This window comes from Gambusia affinis, linkage group LG03, assembly GCF_019740435.1.
Source record: "Gambusia affinis linkage group LG03, SWU_Gaff_1.0, whole genome shotgun sequence".
Lineage (NCBI taxonomy): Eukaryota > Metazoa > Chordata > Actinopteri > Cyprinodontiformes > Poeciliidae > Gambusia > Gambusia affinis.
Genome location: NC_057870.1, coordinates 6,723,340 through 6,743,423, shown reverse-complemented (window position 1 = coordinate 6,743,423; position 20,084 = coordinate 6,723,340). Strand labels below are relative to the sequence as shown.

Below are 20,084 nucleotides of genomic sequence, written 5' to 3'. Positions count from 1 at the left end.
GGTTTACTAACCCATCATAAAGAAATACTGCACTCGGATTCATATGCATGCTGTAAAATTCCCAGGAGTTTTAAGTGGATTTTTCAGCACTCAGCTCAGCGAGCTAATTGACATCAAACCCACAGCGAAGCAAACCATTCTCCTGATTAAACTCTCAGCTGGCGGGCAGCGGAGCTCGGCCTTCTCTGACGTCTCACCGCATTTACCATTAAATTTGCTTGTGTCTATAAAAACATTGTACGACATGCCGTGTTTGTAACCGTGCTTGCCCTGCGCTTTACCCCGTAAAATGGTTTACGTTACACATAAATCCGCCGCAGAGAGCCGCGCAATCACCCGGCTTTCTCCCCATTAGGGTTTCCTTGACAGCGGACTGCGCGGGGCCGGGAAGGTCGGAGAACAGATAAGTACTGCTTACCATATTCAGCGTCGTTTGAACTTGGTAATTATATTCAGCTTGAGAATATAATTATTCTCCGTTTCTTTTTAAGAAAGTTTTTTTCTGTTAAGCTCAGTTTCTCGCCGTTTCTTCACGGCTAGTTTAAGCGGCGCTTGTTGAGCTTTTAACAAGGCCGCTTTTGTGCCAGATAAAGCTTCTAGACAGCGCTCATCACCGCGGGCGTAAGATCCCTGCCTGCCGAAGCACAGAGAGCCGCCCCGGGGGCATCTTATCACTTCGCCGACAATCACAAATACCCACCGAGATAGATGGGCTTCTCGGCGCTCTCCGCGGGGAGCCCTTCAGCCGACAAAGATGGCTCCTCGCTATCTGCGGACATTTCTGAGTGGCAGCTTGGCAGACAGACAAATACAAAAGTACAGGGAGAAAACGAGAGCTATTGTCGGGCGGAAAGCCTGCAACCCACACACAGAGAGGTAGTGGTCTTCTACACAGTCACCGAGTGACAGATTGGCAGGCAAGATGGAGATGAAGGCAGACAGAAAGCTGACATATGCATATAACACACATGAGGATACATTTATGCAATGGTCCTGGACACACACACACACACACACCATGCATTCCACTCTCCCACACAGCAGCTCTCTGTGTCTGCATTCCAGCCATATTTTACTGAAAGCTGGAATGGCAGGATCCACACATGGATTTTTGTGTATTATGTTTATTGAATTCAACACCAAGCTCAAGTGGCCGTCTCACCTCTGCAGACTGACGCTCATTTTTAACTCGGCTATTGTGTTACTCTGGTGGAACGACTGCAGTGTTTCAGGAGTTCAGTATGGGAGTTATGACTTGGTGAAACTTAGGAAAATGTTTAGATTTTTGTCTCACTGCAAACCTCAATGTATTTTATTAGAATTTTACACAAATTAGCTATTCCTCAATTTAAAAAAAAGGCAATAGCTTTACTTATTATTGCTCAGCCCCTTTTACTCGAATAACCCAAAATAAACTACAGTAGGCTTGAAAAGTTTGTTAGAGTGCATTAGTGAAGAAGTAGCATAATGAATCCAAAGGAAAACAAACAGGTCAGGAAGAATCAGGGTTAGGGCTTAAAGAGGGCCAGGACTTTAATACATTGACATTGATTAACTACTAGAGTTTAATTTATAAAAAATTTTGTGCAATTATTATTTTTTTCTTAGAAAAAGAATTCTCAAACTGGAACCTTTCGTCTCTGCTTGTTTCTGGTACACCCGTAAATCTGACACACAGGCGACATTTGCAAACGGCAGTGGACGAAAATTCTTCTTCTCTTGGCTCCCGAGTGGATAATTTTTACTTTAAAAAAAAAAACGATCGTATGGGAAGCTGTAAATGACTACTGTTGTGTGGAAGTTGTGCAAAAGTTATTCAAAACTAAAACAGCATCTCAGTGCTAAATATTTTGAAGCTAGCACAAACGTGCACAAAGCTAATGTCAGCAAAATAGAGCACACATTTCAGAAGGAGCTGCATGAATCATCAGGGTTTCCTCTAACACTTGAAAGCTGAATAGTTGCACTTTGCATCGATTTGATGGTTGAAATACCTAAATGACAGATTAAAACCAATGAACAAATTTGTTTTGGAGCTTAGATGGTTTTTGAGTTGAAAATGTTTATTTTGTCAAGTTTTTTGGTTTAGAATGTGATTCATTTTGAAGAATTAATTATAGACCCTGGAATCAATTTGATTAAAAATTGTAATTGAGTCCCACGAATAGTTTTAAAACAGTACTCTAAGCTTTATAAACACTCCACAGGGCATTATTCAGTCTGACATGACAGGCCATGCAAAGAAGCAGGCCACTAGAAAAGCCACAGAAAGTATTCAGGTCAAATGAAACCAAAGTTGAACTTGTTAGCTTTCATACTAAAACTGTGCATCATGCTGGGAAGCCGGTCAGAGTTCATAGAAAGAAAGATGGAGGTGATCCTAAAGTTGCTGTATCTCCTTATAGATTTTGTCGATCATTAGTTGAAAAACATGGTGCTACATTCGTTGAATTGCTTCCATACAGTGTCTCTGATCAGTACGTAGCACTCTGTGCTTCTGGGAGATGCGGAGTGGTGGGAGGGGGCGGGGTTGATGTTCTGTGATTGTGATTCAGGCACAACAGACGAGCCATTTGTCTCCATATTGTAATGAGTCAATGTTTCAAAACAGTAATTACCTTTTTAGAACGGCTGACAAATGACAAGAATATTGCTGACACAAGGGCCGACACGGCCACGTGCTCCGGTGCGAACCTGTGGAGATCTGAGGACTGCGTCAGGTTTGTGATGACCTTCAATCTCGCTGCTGTCACATCATCGGGGATTCTGTGGATGGGAGCTGTAAAATGCCAGCAGATGCTCGTTAGTGTGGAAAAATCCTGGCACATGCACAGGAATCTCTACGACGTACAGATTCCACTCCAGGAAATCCAAACGGAACCCGAATCATTTGCCTTGTAAAACTCGACTCAGTGGACGCCGAGTTGAGGAAAAATGTTTTTACTTGCTATTCAATATTTTCAGCTTGATGGATCAGCGGTGGCCGGAGCTATCCACATGACCTTTATTTTGTTTTATACAGTGGTAAAAAGCTGAGTGGGTCTACAACTGGATTTTATATGCTTTTTATGGTTTTTGCTCATCCCAAACGCAATCCAGTCTCACAGGATATCTGATAAAATCCGATTTAACAAGACTCAGAGAGACTTCCAGCTGCAAAAAAGTCTCTCTTCGCTTCCGTTTTAGAGCTTAAATGCGGTGTGTGCAGGGTGTGTGCGCGTCTGTGTCTGAAGCCCAGAAACAAAAGCAGAATTTAAAGAGTAAGGGAAGGGCAGGAGATTTTTTATCACAATGATAGAATATTTTGACAAGAGGTAATTGTCCCAATAATGTCAGCAACGTCCAAAATCCAAATTAAAATTAAGAGAAAAGAAGATTTTGGCTTGGTGAGAGGGATTTCACCTGCAGGAAAATCAAAAATAAAGTTTAGGAGCTGGAAGCAGCAGTGTGTAAGATGTGGAAAGAATGTTTAAACTGCTTTTCTGTTGTAGGGAGGTCAGCGGTTCACAAAGCTCCAGGTGGTTGTGTGCCTTCGTCTCCCTCTCCACCTGTCACGGCATTGGATTCGTTAATTCACAACCTCGGCAAAGATGTGGTAAAAGCCTTAACGTAAAGTATCACTGTGTTGAAGTAGTAAAACCTCAAAACTAAAAACATGCAAGCATTTCTCACATGGAGAACAGGACATTCAGTCGGTTACAGTTTTATGTTTTTAGTCTTGATGTTTATTTTCCGATTATCAACTAGTGATCGTCTGAACACAGCGGTGGTTGATTAGCAAATTTAAACAGTTCCTCTACTGATAATCTGTCAGAGAGTTTGTCGCCTTTCTGTTTATCTTTTTACTGAACTGAAACACACCAAATTCCACAGCACATCTTCATGTTAAGGTTGTCAAAGTCAAGCTAGCATAATTGACCTACTTCCCTGTCCCTCGCTATTTTTTTCCTGAACAATGAAATGTGACACCCTTGAACCTCGTTATGTAGTTGTCATAGTGTTGGCAATTAGTAGCAAAGCACTTTATCCCATTTTCCTTTATGTATCACACATACACTTAAGACTTATGTTGACAACTTGAAAGTTAAAACCAATCTTCGGCGATCAGTTTTCGCACGTTGCGTCACGTTGCAATGTGCAGCACACGGTTGTTCTAGACTTCTTAGTCTCATCTTTGCAAAAAAAACAAAAAAAAACAAACAAACAACCAAACAAAAACAAAAAATCATCAACACCTGGTATGTGACCTGGGTTGCGAATGAGCTGTGGGGAGAGAGCTAGACACGTCTCTGTAACACGGCGAGCAGACTGCTGTGAATGGATGGTGTCCGTGTTCTGAGAGGGACTGTGGGAGTTGGAGGCACATTTACATCACTCCATCAGAATTTAATAGGGATAAAATGAGGTGCTACTCAGCTAAAAATGAGAACAGGATTGGCAGCAGTCGTTTATAAGGCCGTTTGAATATTAAGTCGCTGGACATGAGTGGAATAGACCTCTTAAAAGCGAATGCCCCGATGTCATTAACGAGGCTCAGGGAGACTACGAGGGACTGAATGAATAGAGCCAGTGAAGATTTGTGTTTCACTTTATTTAATGGTCTTTGAACTGAAGTATATACATATTTATATGTGTGTGTGTGCTGGTGGTGGGGGGTGGAGGGGTTTGATATTAGTTTTTATAGGGGCTGTAAAAAGTTTAGTTGTACAAAGAGACACAAATCTGGGTTAGCCATAGCAGGGGCCTTTACTGGCAGGGCACCGCTGCCGCCAGCTCTCTGGGTGAAAACGCAAACAGACAGTCCCAGTGAGCACACAGCACGCTGATCCACATAATGCCCCGTGGAAAGACTGAGGCAAAACCTGGCAGCGTGAGTGATTTGGAGGCTGAGGATGCATTTTTCTCCACATAAAGTCGGTCCCCAGGCTGCATTTCCATGCTGTGAAATCAAACCCCTGGCAGTCGGAGCCACAGTGATGGACTTCGTGTCACAGGATGCATGTCACACCACGCTGTGATGGAGGGCTACCGAGTCACAGATTCCACAAATACATCTCCATAAATTAGCTCTTTTTTCCCTCCACAAATTCTAATCAAAAAGCAAATTTATATATAGATGCATTAAAGCTGCATTATGTAACCCACGTTACATACTGCAGCTGTAAGCAGAAAGTGATGTATTTAGTTTAGCAGTTCTGAATCTCAGAACATGTGGATATCACATAAGACAGATTATAAAAAGGATTTTTAATACAGAACGGATGTCCGGAGGATGTTCGTAGCCCCAACTGGCTCGAGTTTGCTGGTGTTCATCCATTAGGATTGTGGGAAATAAAGGAATTTCTCACAAGAAATGTAGACAGTCGGTACACGTCCGTGTGAAATCTCAACAGAATACACACTTGTTTAATGTTTTGTCACTGTTACCCATAACGGCTTAAAAAGAAAGATCAGGGTGGCGCAAAAGGAAAAAATGAGAACAACAGCTTGAGGAAATTGCGAGTAAAAGAGGTAACATCACTAGTTTGGAAGCTTTTTGGATCTTTAAAACAAATTAATGAATAATTATCAACTGATTTGAAATGCTTATATTGGTAAAACATATATGTTTTACAGCTATATTCCCCAGCCCTAATATTGTCTCTTGAAGTATTTACTCTAGGGAATAGCCCACATTTTTGAGTGCTCTGAAGGCTGCAGTCATTCATGTGGCCTTTTCTGCCACAATTTGATTTTCATTCAATTTCCCATTAATCTGAACTGGAATAGCACTCTGTGTACAGCCAGCTTCTGTAGTAATGGCGGTAGGTGGTGTACTCTACCTTTACCAAGGGTGTTGAGAATGGCTGGACATCGTCAGCAGTAAGAGCCATGAATAAGTCTGATCTGTTCTAAACCTTCCAGCACGTGAAACATTCAACAATTGTACCGTTTTATTTGCTCGCCCCTCCACAGCAGAGTGATGCGAACCATTTTCGGCCCGCTCCGTTCCAAGGCAAAGGGAGATTTGTTTCTGCTAATTGTCTCGCAGCATCCTTTTCTCCCTCAGTCGGGTGACAGAGTCAGCTGTCAATTCCCGATTACAGCATGTTGTTGTTGAAGGTGAGAGCCCGTTGTGTTTATCTGCTGCGACAGCTGGCTGGAGGCAGCTGGGGAACACAAACTGTCACTGTGCCTGGTTTGTCTGTGATCCGGGATCTGCCTAGACACTCCACCTGTAGTGCTTCTTCACCTACTCTGGCCCTTTACTCCTCTGTTGTGGACCGCCAGGCGCACCCGACCCCAGAGCAGATTTAAAGAGTTTATTTGTTAGTCTTGTGTCCTTTTTAAGATTGCGCACGGAAAGGAGGACCTGGATTGGAAAACAGGTGGACAAATCTCGCTTCCCTCTAATGTTTGCTAATTACTACTCCTGGCTGTAAGCGTGCAGATTTCCCGCCCCCCCCCCGCTGCGCCCAAGCGCCTTTCGGCTGTGATTATTTCATCATGCAGGTAGCAAGATGAATCACAGCTACCTCTGCTCTCTGATTCGGACTCTTAATTTTCTCAGAGGGTGGTTGGCGGTCGTGGGGCGAGGGTTGCTTTTGTAATAAATTGTTGCAACCACCACAAACGCTCTCACCTGTCACGCTGGGCTTCATTTCAGGCAGCCGCTCAGCCATTGCGACCTCGCAGAAGCAGGCCGCGATAAAAAGCCACTGCAAAGCCAAGCGATACGCGTTAGAGTCGAGTGCAAAGCTCGATTCGGTTTGCCGCATTTCCAAAAGGTGCTGCGGGGCAGAGAAACTAGATCCTCCACCGGACCTGAACGAGGGTCAGCGGTGAGGGAAATTCCTCTATTTGTTAACTCAGAGGTTTGTTTGTTTTTCGGCCCGTTTGCTGAGCGCAAGCCGTCTGTTCGCACTCTAGCTGCCGCGCTTGATGTGTGTCTCTTTGCCACTTGTACCGCGGTTCTGTTGACATTTGACCAGAGTGCTTCTGTAATCAGTTTTTCTGCTCCCGCGGCCGGCGAGCTGAAGCTATATAAACATGTCCTTCCTCAGCGGGAGGCGAATGGATCACTCCTCATTAAAGTCCGGGAGTAGGGAGACAGCAGGCGCACAGCACAACCCACTAATGCTGTTAGAGTCTGCTGAAGAAGAAGAAATAGAAGAAGAAGAAGAAGAACAGGCACCCCCGCGTCACATGGAGAGGTTTACAGACACGTACTTGTTGGCTGTTGGTTCAGTTTTTAAATATTTGAGTATTGTATACATTAGCAATATTAAGTGACACTCTTCATATGGGCCTATGAGCTTTGTATGTAAAATATGCATTTTTTTTGCAAAAACTTTATAAATTTCTGGAACCCTCATAAACTTGACGCCCTCAAAAACCGATTCCAAAGTCCGTTTGTTGGCTTACTGGGACTGGCAAATGTATTCATGCTTCTTGAACCTCATTGTTTTTTTTTATTGGAATTATAATGTTATAGGCCCACACAAAGTAGCATAAGATTTTGAAGTTTAACAAAGTAAAGTAAAGTTTTGGGGGTTTTTTTGGATAAAAACTTTAGATGAATGACTGTAGCAAAATGTCTGCACATCCTTAAAAAGTCTTAAGTTTATAAACAGAGCTTTTGATTGAAGCTACCGGTGACTAGCTGCTACTTTTTGTGCTAGCTAGCTTTTTTTTGGGTAACTGTAAATTTATCGCCAGATGTCAAACAATGTTTGGTTGCGCCACTGACTCACTTGTGTTGTCAACTCAAGCGATGCTGCATGTATTCTTTGCAAAAACGTTTGCCATACATTGGCTAGCATCTGCAAAGGACCCAATGTAGCAGCACAATTTATTTCCCTTGGCGCTGACTGGCTGTAACCTCAAGAGCAGAAATAAGTAGGAGCGTAAATATTAGCTTCTCCAGCAGTGCTATGATGGTTTTCACTGTACATATAATATAGGTTGTTACAAGCATTTTTAAAGGGCTTCTCAAGTATTCACAGATTTTAGCTAGCTGTGGTAACTTTCCCCCACTTATACTGTACAGGTTTCAATGAATCTGAGATTATTAATGATGCGATTGTTGTGATACCAGTGTAGTGACTATCCAAATCTTTTACATTCTTCTTATCATAGGGCTGTAGAGGTTGTGTTGACTCACTTTATGACTTTTTTTTTAAATCCTGAAATAGAGAAAAGTACCAGCCTAGCCTTTTTTCTGCCTCACTTAATTATTAATTGGAATATTAAAGGAGCAATATTTTGTAAAATTAACTTTTTTGAGCTTTACATCATCTTATAATGTCATTCCCTCGTCAAAAACATACCTGGATTGTTGGCTTGATTCTTTCATGCATGTTTGAAAAAATCCTTTCATCTCCGTTGGCAACCATTCAGCTGTGCAAAACGCCTGGGTGAACCTAGTGCGCCTTTGAGGCACAGCTCCTCCTTGGAACTGCAGTTTCCAAGCTTGCAAGCTTCTGCCTCATAGAACACCCTTTCCTGCAACTCCTCTATTCAGCTCCTTCAGACTAGCCAGTAGCAATTAGCAAACACCCGATGAAACTGTGCATCAGCTGAACTCATTATAAGAGCTACTTCTCAGTGCAATGCCGGTGACAACGTTGTTGAAGGGATGTTGTGATGACTTCCTGAAGGCCAGGGTTTCAGAAAGAGCAGGAGTTTCTAAAGTGACAGAGGCCCAATTTCAAGGTGCTAAATTACAAAGCCAAATTTATTTGAAGTCATGCTTGATACATACAGCATTTTTATAACAACTGAAGGGAACATTGTTCCTTGCTTGTGCTGTAAAGTGGCACTGTCTGCCTGGAAAATGCGTAATACTGCCCCTTTAAATGTGCTTAAACAAACTTACCCTGTCTCATGGAAGTATATTAAAGTTCTGAGATTTAATCCTAAATTAATAAAATCCACAACTTTTTCAGGCAGGTGCCACCAATCTAGTCTATCTGTGACCAGTTTGACCTGAGGTTACCATCCCAGGCCCGCCCCTCACCACACGTCTAAGCACAGCGTGGTGGAGCTGTAGCCGGCGCCATGGTAACAAGTCGGCCTCGCACCGCTGCTCTGACACCGCAGTGGCTGATGAGTCATCATTCTGACCCACTGGACTCTCCAGGCTGGGCCAGCAGTGCTGTACTGTTACATGCCCCACTGGGTGACTGACAGGTCAGAATGTGTTCCAGTAAGGCAGCATGTGGAGAAGAGCTGAAAGAGACAGAACTGGTTCACAGAGGCAGATGGCTAGAGATGTAAAGTTCAGGCCAAAACCGTGTCGCATTCTTTAGACTATTACTTGCTTACTATTATTTTTAATATTAAACAAATTTGCTGGGGTGTTACATTTTGTTCATCCGTTCGCATAAAGAAATGTTTAAGTGCAGTTTTGCTTTTTTCTAAGCTAATTTGAATGGCATAAAAAAAAAAAAACGCTGCTAAATACCATGAATGCGACTGTGACAGTAGGGGTTGTTGTTGTCTGAAATGTGCTGCTGTGGAAGCCCTTCAGAGTGAAACCTACTATTAGTAATTGCCTGAATTCAGTGTAATTGGAGTTTTATACTTGGAAATGAACTCTTCTCCGAGGGAAGACGGTCTTTCATAAAGATAAAACATGAATGATCCCGATTGGGAAATTGGGCCATTGAGGCAATAAAAGCGTTGGCGATATTTGCAGAAGAAGAAAGATGAGGGAAAGGATGGCAAATGAAAAACATTTATCATAACCGAGCCGCAGTTTACCACACAGAAGAGCTTTTTAGAAATGGATCTAAATTAAACATGGTTAATAACCTTCGCAGTGACTGAATGGAAAAGCACTGAAACAGGAATTATGCTTGTAATTAGCAGACCATACAGATCCCTCAGAAGAACTGTATTTCTCACAGAAAGGGTAAACTTAATTCATACATCAAGCTGTGTATCACAGGCTGGCTGAATTGCACTTGTGTGGCTGCACTTTTTACTTTTCTGGGGATTTCTGACCATTTTATTCTGGGCTTTGTTTGACTTTCAGTCTCATAGGATTTGTTTAAGCACTGCAGGTAAAAACTGTAGACAAAAGGACCAATATGGTTAATGCGTTTTCACTTACGTAACACATTTTTAAGCTTATCTAGATTCTGAGAGCAGCTTTGTAATGCGTTGTTTATCACAGCCATTCAAATTAACACTCAAACACAGCTATTTCTGTGTTTTATTTGCTCTCATACATATGGGCACAGCTCCCCAGAAATGCCCATTGATGAACATGTCAAGCACTATTATGTCTTTCCCAAGTGCGCTTAAGCACTTGGATTTTTTTTTTCCATTATAACGCCACATCCAGTGTAAAAAGTGGATGTGGCATTTCTTTCTATTCTTTTTAATATGCATGAAGGCATATTAGAAAGAATATGCCTTTGTGCAATTGGAGATTTTAAGCTTAATCACCACCAATTCTGTTTTGAATCCATGAAATCTGTTTATCATATTGTCAAAACACACGAGGGATGCAATATCGGGATATGTAGCATGACATATCCTGACATTAAAAGACTATTACTTTTTGTTAAACTAAAAAAAAACCAAACATTTTTTTGTGTGTCTTAATCAGCTAAGTGCAAGCCATTAACATGAGGCCTGGTTATGAACTTCTTGGACTATTGTTTTGAAATAGCTCTAGTGTTGAGATAGTAGACCAATAAAGACGTCTCGTCAAACTAGTTGACGACAACAAGGATCAAAAAAAGCCTCAACCACTGTTAAATTGTTTATGTGTAATCATTTACCTTGAAGAAAAAAACAGAATAAACTGTATTAAAACAAATGACTTGTAAACACTGAGAGTAAAACTGTCTGCTGGCTGCTATAGATTTGTAGCTTCCAGGCAGCACTAAACTAAACGGCTGTCTCACAGAATGAGTGTGTGCCATGCTTTTGATTATTTTGAGTTAAAGACATGTCAAACTGTAATGTTTATTGTAACGTAAAGTTTATTGCTTGATTCATAATTGCTTACTGTTTTTATGGTGTAAAGCAATTTCAACTGGCTTCTTGCAGAGATGTGGTATTTAAATAAACAATGTCTTGCTCAGACTAATTAAACCTGGGGTGGATATAAATCTCAATGTCTCCATTGTTCAGAATGGCCACATTGATCACAATAATTATAAGTTAAGCATTTAATAATAACTTTTGAGAATTCACGCCCTTTTTCGTATTTTCAATCCATTCGAACGAAAGTGATCACATTGATAATCGTGATGAATTTCCACACGTCTGATTTTTACATACCAGAGCCTACATCACGTCGCGGACGTTGTACTCGAGGTAGACTCAAAGCTGACATGTCGGTACAATCAATACTTTGGCAAATAAATAAGGGGGTAATAGTGCATCGCTCTTTGCCATTAAGGCCACATCAACATAAGGCAGGCTTAAAAACCACAATGTATGGACTAGTAAAGCCCAGACTGAAATGTTCTGCACTGACTGCAGATTCCTTAAAAAACCGTTTGTGCTTTGTAAAACCGTTACTTCGTGTGTGAAAACATTTCTGGAATTCTGAATGTCCCCCCTACACACTACATAAATCCAGTCTTGTTTTCTCAAAGTCAACACTATGCGTCGTCTCGTCTCGTGAACTGGATGCATACCTACGTGTCTGGAACCCGCCGGGCTTCCCTGACATGTTCAAATTCCTGCCAAACTTTGTGCAATTTTTTTTTTCTCGCAGTGTGTAAAAAGTGATTGCGGGTTGGAATATTTTTTTAGCCTTATCAGGTGGGAAGAAGTGTGAGCAGTGAGTCTTCTTCGCTGTCTTGTCCTAATATTCCCACTGATTATTAACAGCCCTCAGCTGTGAAGCACGGTTAAGACGGGGCTGTCTCCCCGTCTTGGCAGCAGGTGGATTGGTGTGTAATCTTTTTCTCCTGATGTAGCTCCCTCTGTGTCTCTCCTTGCGGTAAAGTGATGTTAACCCAGGGCTTAAGGTAAGACCTAATTAGCCCCGTTCTCACTGTCTCTCACTTTCCCTTCCCTTCAGTCTGATTCTGGACCTGTTAAATGCAGGATTAAAGTGCACTCGGCAGGGTGCAATTATACAGTGAGCGCCGTTGCGTCCGGGGTTAAACGCAACCCTCACTCCCTCCCCACTTGTCTGCTGTAGGCTGCTGCTGCCTGGAGATAATTGTATTGCTGTCAGCCTTTGGTTGATGAGTTGCCACTGTAATTGCTTTACGGTTTGACCTCTGGTTTTTCAAACAAGGGCCCTGGTCAAGGATCTGCACTGGGCAGATGAAGGATGAGAGTGAGAGTGTTGTCCTAATGGGTTCCTTCTCATATGATTTTGGTTGTTGGTAGAAAGATAAAAAAAAAAATGCTCGTCCTGTCACTGCCTCACTCGTGTCCTTTTTTATTCTTACGGTATCTTTATGGGCTGTCCCACCCGTCCAGTTTAAAAGCAGCCAGTCAGTAAACAGTGCATCTCTTTCACACACTGTTACAGACCGGGCACGGGCTAGGATGAGTTCCTCACATTAAGATAACCTTCAGTAATAGTACCATCCTAATTACCCATCCTTTCATCGATTGTCTATATCCAGTTCTCCTCACAGCATTATGGGGGAGCTGGTACCATAGTAGAGATCAACAATTGTAATTTCTGCTTCTTTTAAAAAGAGAAAAGCAACAATTGTTTCTACAGCTGCTAAAATAATTGCAGGATTTTCTCCAAAGACAATCTTAACACCTGTCTGTTCATGCTTTTATACCCTAAGCCAGGGGTGTCAAACTCCAGTCCTCAAGGGCCAGTGTCCTGCAACTTTTAGATTTGCCTCTGCTGCACCACACCTGTATAGAATAATTAGGTCATTAGCAAGGCTCTAGAGAACTGATCTACACAAGGAGGAGGTAATTAAGCCATTTCATTTGGGCGTTTTTGTACCTGTGGCACATCTAAAAACTGCAGGACAGCGGCCCTTGAGGACTGGAGTTTGACACCCCTGCCCTAAGCAATAGCCAGCTTAGGGTTAGTTGCCTTGCCTAAGGGGAGATCAACCTGAACTGAAGGAAGCTGGAAGGAAGTCACAACCTCTTGAGAAAGCTTTACTTTCTCAGGAAAGAAGGAAGGAAGAGGGAGAGTGTGTGTAATACTGAAAGTCAGAATATTTACATAGGTAACATTACTTACTCCAGACTCCCCCTAGTGGTCTGGAGCAGTTTGTTTTGTAGAGCAAGTTTGCAGCTTTTCACATTTGCAGTTGTTTTTGTTATTTGCACCATTTTCCCAGAACAAGTCGCAAGAACTCTCAGAATGATGTAATTTTTTTTTCTTACAGCTCCAAGAGAGAGAATAAATTTGTTCTTGTAGAGTATATGTTGGCTTTTGGACATACCTTAACTGTCAAATACAATTGTAAACTTCAAAATAAATTGCAACTTGTTTGAAGTGTTTTAGTAAATAGAATAGTGAAGGGTTTTTGATCAATAGCAAGTTGTTTTCAGACAGGGAGCTCGTTGGTGCATAAACTGCTAACAGCTGACGTACAGTCGGTTGCAAAGGTGTATAAATATAATTTTTCCCATTTAGGTTGTACTTTGATAAAAAAAATAATAAAGTTGAAAGTTAACATGATTAAAAAGGAAAATTGTCATTTGTAAACTATACACACATGCATCCCTTTGAATGAAAACCTCTTGACGACTGGTGAGTAAAATATTTCCAACATTTTCAGCCCATTTGATTGAAAATGTATGTTAGTAGTTATGTGCAGGAAGAGTGAGGCAGTGTGTTTTATAATTATTTATAATTATAATGTTTTTTTTTTCTGATGCTTGTTTGTTTGAATCTGAAAAATCCAAACCTGAGTATTTAAACAAGCTCTAGGCCAACATGTGATTCCTACTTAATGATAGCCTAAAATAAGCTTTAGGTAAGCAAGCGTATTGTGCTGAATGTTATCCCCTTTTATCAGCGTACTCTTTGTAAACTAAAACTATAAAGTCTAAGAAGTTCATATTAGCTTGCAGTCAGCTGCTAAACAAAACACCTTGCAGCTATCTAGCTTGCTAGTTAGCTATACTTTTAAAACGGTGCTAAACATTTCAGAGTGGCATTTCTTTACTTTCTACCCCGTGACTTTACAAACAGATGACTTTCTCTACTTTGTAAGAAATTAATTTGTGTAGGAGTGATTAGTACCATGAAGGAACATGTGAGGAAATGGTTAGAGCAGCGCACCACGTCTCCATTTGATACAGTCACTTATTCTCTGGCCTCTCAATAAACACTTTAGACCGTAAGAACAGTATGACTGAAAATTCAAACAGTTTTGAATATGTAACATTAAATATAAGTATATCTTGGTCATGTTAAACAGTGCTTGCTACACTTTGGGAAGCTAATGTTAACTAATTTAGAATGGCTAGCTTATGTAGCCCAGGACTACAGCTTTACCATTAAACTTTTAAAAATATTTATTAGTATAGTATTTTTCCCACGGTACTCCCATAAAGCAGTTTCTTGTATTGCTAAATCTTTTTGGCGTTAGCATGAACTAGCATTCCAATCAAGCTATTGGTCTGAAATTGCTCAGCAGGTCTTTAAGTAGGTAATATTTAGGTATACTTATTTAACAATATCCTAATAGAGTTCTGCTGTATGCCTCTTTTTTTTCAATTTATGAAAGCTCACAATGACATGATACATGGCTAGGTCGGTAGTCTCCATGACCCCCATTAATTTCTTTAGGGTTAGCTCATGATTGTGCAACACATACCCAGCGGGTTAGACTAAGAACACATGATACCAATAAGTCTAAACACTGAAATGTGCCTTGACTGAAACAGGAAAACTGTTGATTTCCAGCTATTTCAGCTGGAAATCAGTAAAAGAATAGAATGTAGCTCCATCCCTTTAGCCAACGCAGTTTTCACCCAGTAACCAACAGGAATTTGTCTCCTAATTGAGCAATATGTTCTGTTTAAACTGATGTCCGGGAGGATCCATCATCACTATGTCTATAGAAAAATGAAGACAAGTGTGTGGTTATTAAATTTAAAAATGGTTATTACAGTTCAGACAGGTGCTGCCCTGACTGCAGTGATACATTATGAGGCTGCTGGTACATCTGTGCTTTTTCCTATCCTGTCGTCTCGGTCTGGGATTTCTTTGCTCTGTCAACACCCTGCTGTGAGAACAAAGCCAACTCTGCACATAGATTCGGCTCACAGCAGGGCATGATCAAAAATTCAACTTCTGTCAAAACACCTCTGGGTTAGTCAGCAGTGGAGAGGAAACTCATTTTTGTAATCTGTTTGGAACCACTGTCAGAAAACTGTCAGTAATCCAGATGGAAGGGGGGGAAAAAAAATGTGCTTGTTAGTATTCAAAGCTCATTCCTTTCTCTTGTTGGAGAAGCTTGCCATTAAAGTCCCGGGTGTGTTTTTAGCAGTTCCACCCATGAGGATCATACTCAACAGTTGGTGCTGAAAATATGTTCGGCTGATTTGTTGACAGTGTGAAACCAACACAGTGTATTTACAAGAGTTTATGTGTTATTCACTTTCAGCAACGGGGGAATATCTGTTGCCGAGGCAACACTTCTCCTCTCGGGAGGATATAAAGGAAGGAGAAACCTGAGGAATGACACCAGGCCATATTTTTGGGCTGCAGTATGTGGGCTGAGCAGTGGAAATCTCCCAGATTTCCTGTGAAAAAACTAGCTTTACAGGACAAATAACCCTCTTTAGAAAGCACCTCTTATACTGAATGTTCCATCAAGTAATTCCTGGATAAATCCAGAGGGGATGTAAGACTTATAATACCAGTAGCAGGTGAACTCTGCTTTAGGAATCAGACTTTTATTTTTAACATCTGTCTTATTCCAAGAAACTACCTGACAACTGCCTATATTTAAAAGTTAATCAGTGTTTTCATTGAAGCTAAGTGTGTATATTTTAACTCGACAGCTCGGGAGCTGTAAATCATGCGTTCGCGGGGGGATCAGTGCACCCAGCTGTAAAGAACCATAAAACACGGAGCCCGTGAATGCATGCTGGGCTTGCAGTCGGAGGAGAAATGCAGCAGCTGCAGCAGCATCAGCAAAGTGCTCAGCAGCTGAGACTGAGCAAATGAGTTAGACAGCTGAAACAAACAGCTCAATTAGTGTTAGCCAGTTCAGCCCACACATTAGCTGATGTAAAGCACAACATTTACATTTCAATTTATTTTCAGTTGTTTTTTTTTTTCTTTCACTCCACAGCCGGGCTGGCATTTAACAAGCTTTCCATTTCAGCTAAGTAAAAATGTGTTCTCTCAAGATGTTTTTGATATAAAGTGTGATCTATGCCAAATATATGTGCATTATCACTTTCGTGTTCATTCTCTAACTCTCTCGGGGACTATTACGTGCAATTCTCAACTTATGCATTTATGTTGTTTTTGATTTTAAGCCTCTTCTTTTTTGTTTAACTACGGCTGCAAAGTTTTCCTCCCACAGTCCAAGAATTTGCACGCTAGGTTAACTCGGCTCTCTAAAGCTGCGTTTCCATTACAAATGTAAAATGATTTTGATATTTTCCTACTGTGGAAAACACTAGAGTTATGCAATCGTGTTTGCAATAAGAAAAACAATTAAAATCACACATTAATATGCTTTTCTGTGTGATGAGTCATTAGAAATCATGGTGGCATCAAATGTAGGCACCTGCTTGAAATAGATTCATATGTCAGTCCGTGGCAACTTTGCCTTAATGCCTTCTCATACACTGCACCTCCCATTTACTGAGGCTTCTGCCCCATAGAGCAAATCTTCCCTGCGGCATCAGCTGTAAGCAAACACTTCGTAGAACTACCCGTCTTCTGAACTCATCATACAAATTATAACTCTCCTAGGAACGCTTGTAAGCTGCGTCAGTGGACGTATATTGGAAGCATTGTTGTGATGACGTGTTGAAGGGGGAGTGTCAGAAAGAGTAGGAGCTTCTTAAAGAGATAGAGGTCCAATTTGTAGCCATCAGCAACATAATAAAGTCAAATTTCTTTTACGTTTTTGCTATGGATAACAACTGAAGGCAACTTGATTGTGCTATAAAGTGGCGCTATGTGCTTGGAAATTGCATCAATCCAAGCTGCGCATCTGTGTAGCCGCAGCAGCACGTCATAGTCATTTCCTCCTCTGCTTTCTGTCTGCTTACTTCATTCATCTCATTTATGCAGAACAATATGCTGGAGGGCCTGTTGCTGCTCATACTGGCCAGCTTCTTGTGATCTTGTCCAGGTGGTTTGGTCCACTTTCAGAATTTTCCAACATTCCGTGACTAAATCAAAACCACTCCACCTCCAACCTTCCCGACCGTAGCCTGACTTGAAAACTCTGTAAATCGAGCGCGAGTGCCTCCACGCATACTTACTCTCTCTCACTGACCTCTGGAGATATCGCCCTCACACAACTCCACAAACATGCAAGGAATCAAGCATGTTTGGGTGTAGCCAATGAAAGGAGGGATTTAGCATTTATGCTTTCCATATATTCCTTATAGATGGCCTTGAACTACTCAGATCCAGTAAAGTGTTTCTATATTCCGTCATTACAAACACGAGAAAATGGGCTTTAATATGATCTTATGTGATAGACCATTACAAAAAAGGCACATATTTGTGCTCTGCTGTCTTTGTAAAATTTAGTGCCACCAGCAGTCTTCAGACGTTTCCGGATCAATGGATAGATTTTACCCCTTGCGATTTTGTCTTGATATAAATCGTGCTGTTCTGTGAAGGTGTAGAGCAAAAGGTAGGTCATAAAACTTTGAAGACATCATTGAAAATTGTTCAAACCATCATGGGAATTCGGAAAGAGTATGGTGCAACTGTAAAGCCATCCACCTAAACTAAAAGAGCTGCCAAGGAGAGAAATAATTAGAGAAACATTGAAGAGCCCTATGGTAACTCCAGACACTGCAGATATTCGCCCCCTCAGAGGCTAATATTGTCACAGAACAGCAATTTGTTGGGGATCCACAAATCTTGACTTAATTAGAGAAAGGCAAAATCAAACCCAATGCTTCGAAAATCTACATAATAATGTAGATTTTTTTTTCTCAGATTTGTTGAACATTAAAAAAAAATAATAAAAAAAAACATCTCCATTTCAGCCACTGCATAAGCGTGAACTTCTTTGATTTGCATTACCACATAAAATTCTTATTTTGCGGAGTGAGATAATAACGACAAAGTGAGGCGGGAAGAGTGCGTATTAGTTAGCTTTTATGAGCAGCATAGAAAAAGCATTAAGAGCTGCTGGACGCGAACACCTCACACCTTCTGCTCATTCCTCTGCTCTCCCTTAACACTTTTCACTGCTTACATTCGCAAAGAGTTAGGCCTCATACTCTGAAGTGAAATTAGGAGCAAAAACACACAGCGTTCATGAACGAAAGGGGAAAACGATGTGGTTTATTTAATGCGAGTTCTAGCCAATTAACAACAATGATACACTGTAGAAATGTGTTGTCTCTCGTGTTCACAGCCTGATAATCTCCTTGGCACAAACTTTGTTCTCATTTTTGTTTTCAAGTTAAGAACCATCTAATTATGTGCTTTGAGAGGACGGAGGGAGGGGCGGGGAGAGCCAAATGAATCAGAATTGGAATTAATGTAGCTTCCAGCAAAACGAAACAGAAGGTGTAACGCATTCTCCATGCCGTGCTTCATGCACAGCAACACCAAAAGCTAGTTGGTGCTTCATGATTAAATCAATCCTGTCGACACCATGACAAGTAAGGGAGATTTATCAGGCACGCCAGGAGCGCCGTAATGCAAGCAGAATCCGTCCAACAACTGAGCAATAAATCTAAACAACCCGACTGCAGCCAGCTTAAAGGGAGCTAAACGCTGTTGAAGTGCTGTGACAAATGGCACTTCTTCGCTGCTTACATAACAAATGGGAAGACAAAAGAGCCAAGCTTTTTGATATCTTCCACATTGGAGTCGCAAGGCAGAAAAACACAGGTGGGCCAGAGTATATAACTCAGTCCAGCTACGGCACATTCTTACCGGAGGCTGCAAATCTTTTTCCAATAGCAGCCCAGAAGCCGAATGTCAGACCATGATGACAGATGGGTGGGTTAATGTGAGGGGAAAACATCAAAGAAGCTCTGGACTGAATATAGTTGTCATACAGCAAGTGCAAACAGATGGTTGTATAAACCTTTAGAATAAGTAGTGATGCTCCTAAAAGGTGGTTTTTCTTCTTTGCTTTTGGAAGTTTTTAGATCCGTCTGCGACATCAACTCACAAGTGAGCTTTATTCATTCACATTCACAACCTATTCTAAATACATTTACGGGTGAAAGCTTTTATGACGGAACACAAAGAGATGTGTTTTAGTCTCGTTGTGGTTGTGGTGCTCTGCATTTACCAGACACTTCATTAGGTACGACCTGCTAGTATTTGTTTTGACACAATTTTGCCTTCGGCGCGTTCTTGATTCTCGATGGCATAGATTCAGCAAGATGTCAGAAATGTTCCTAATGTTTTGGGTCATATTGACGTGATGGCATCACACGGTTCCTGCAGATTTTTCTGGCTGTAGATCCATTATGTCAACCTCTCCCGTCATCGCAAATCAGTTTGAGATGGCAGAGCAGTACTCATCAGAAGATGGGTACACCGTGGTCATAAGGGGATAGACATGGCAAGGAACTCTAATTGATTTTGGCTTTTCAACAATGGTGAATTGGTTTTAAGGGGAAGATATCCCACATGCCACTGACACCACCACCCTGACCCATTGATACAAGGCAGAATAGATCATGACACAAAGTTTTGACCTCACCCTTTGAATTTTGTGGATGTAAGGCTCTGGATTAGTTTCTGGAAAGCTAAAAGATGGCTGATTGTTTATGAAATACTTGGACCCACTCATCTGGCACCAACAGCGATCCCACATTCAAAGTCGCTAGAGTCCCCCGTCTTTCTCATGCTGCTGTTTGTCCCAGCAGACAATAGATCAGCAATTTGTCCTCACTTGAACTAAATGACTAAGTGTTCTATGTTCCTGCCATGTGGCAGGCTGATTTGATGACAAAGTGGCAAATAT

The 20,084-nt window shown here is 41.4% G+C and overlaps 1 protein-coding gene across 10 annotated transcripts in view; it reads left to right on the top strand.

Annotated features, from left to right (window-relative positions):
- fbrsl1 (fibrosin-like 1) overlaps window positions 1-20,084 on the top strand; it is a 348,347-nt gene that overhangs the window by 68,972 nt on the left and 259,291 nt on the right. Inside the window, exon 1 of one of the 10 annotated variants that reach the window (XM_044112693.1) lies at window positions 11,944-11,975. The exons of the other annotated variants lie outside the window; for them this stretch is intronic. The gene's annotated coding sequence lies outside the window, so the exon portion shown is untranslated. Of the gene's footprint in view, window positions 1-11,943; window positions 11,976-20,084 lie in introns of those variants that run through there. 10 annotated transcript variants of the gene reach the window in all.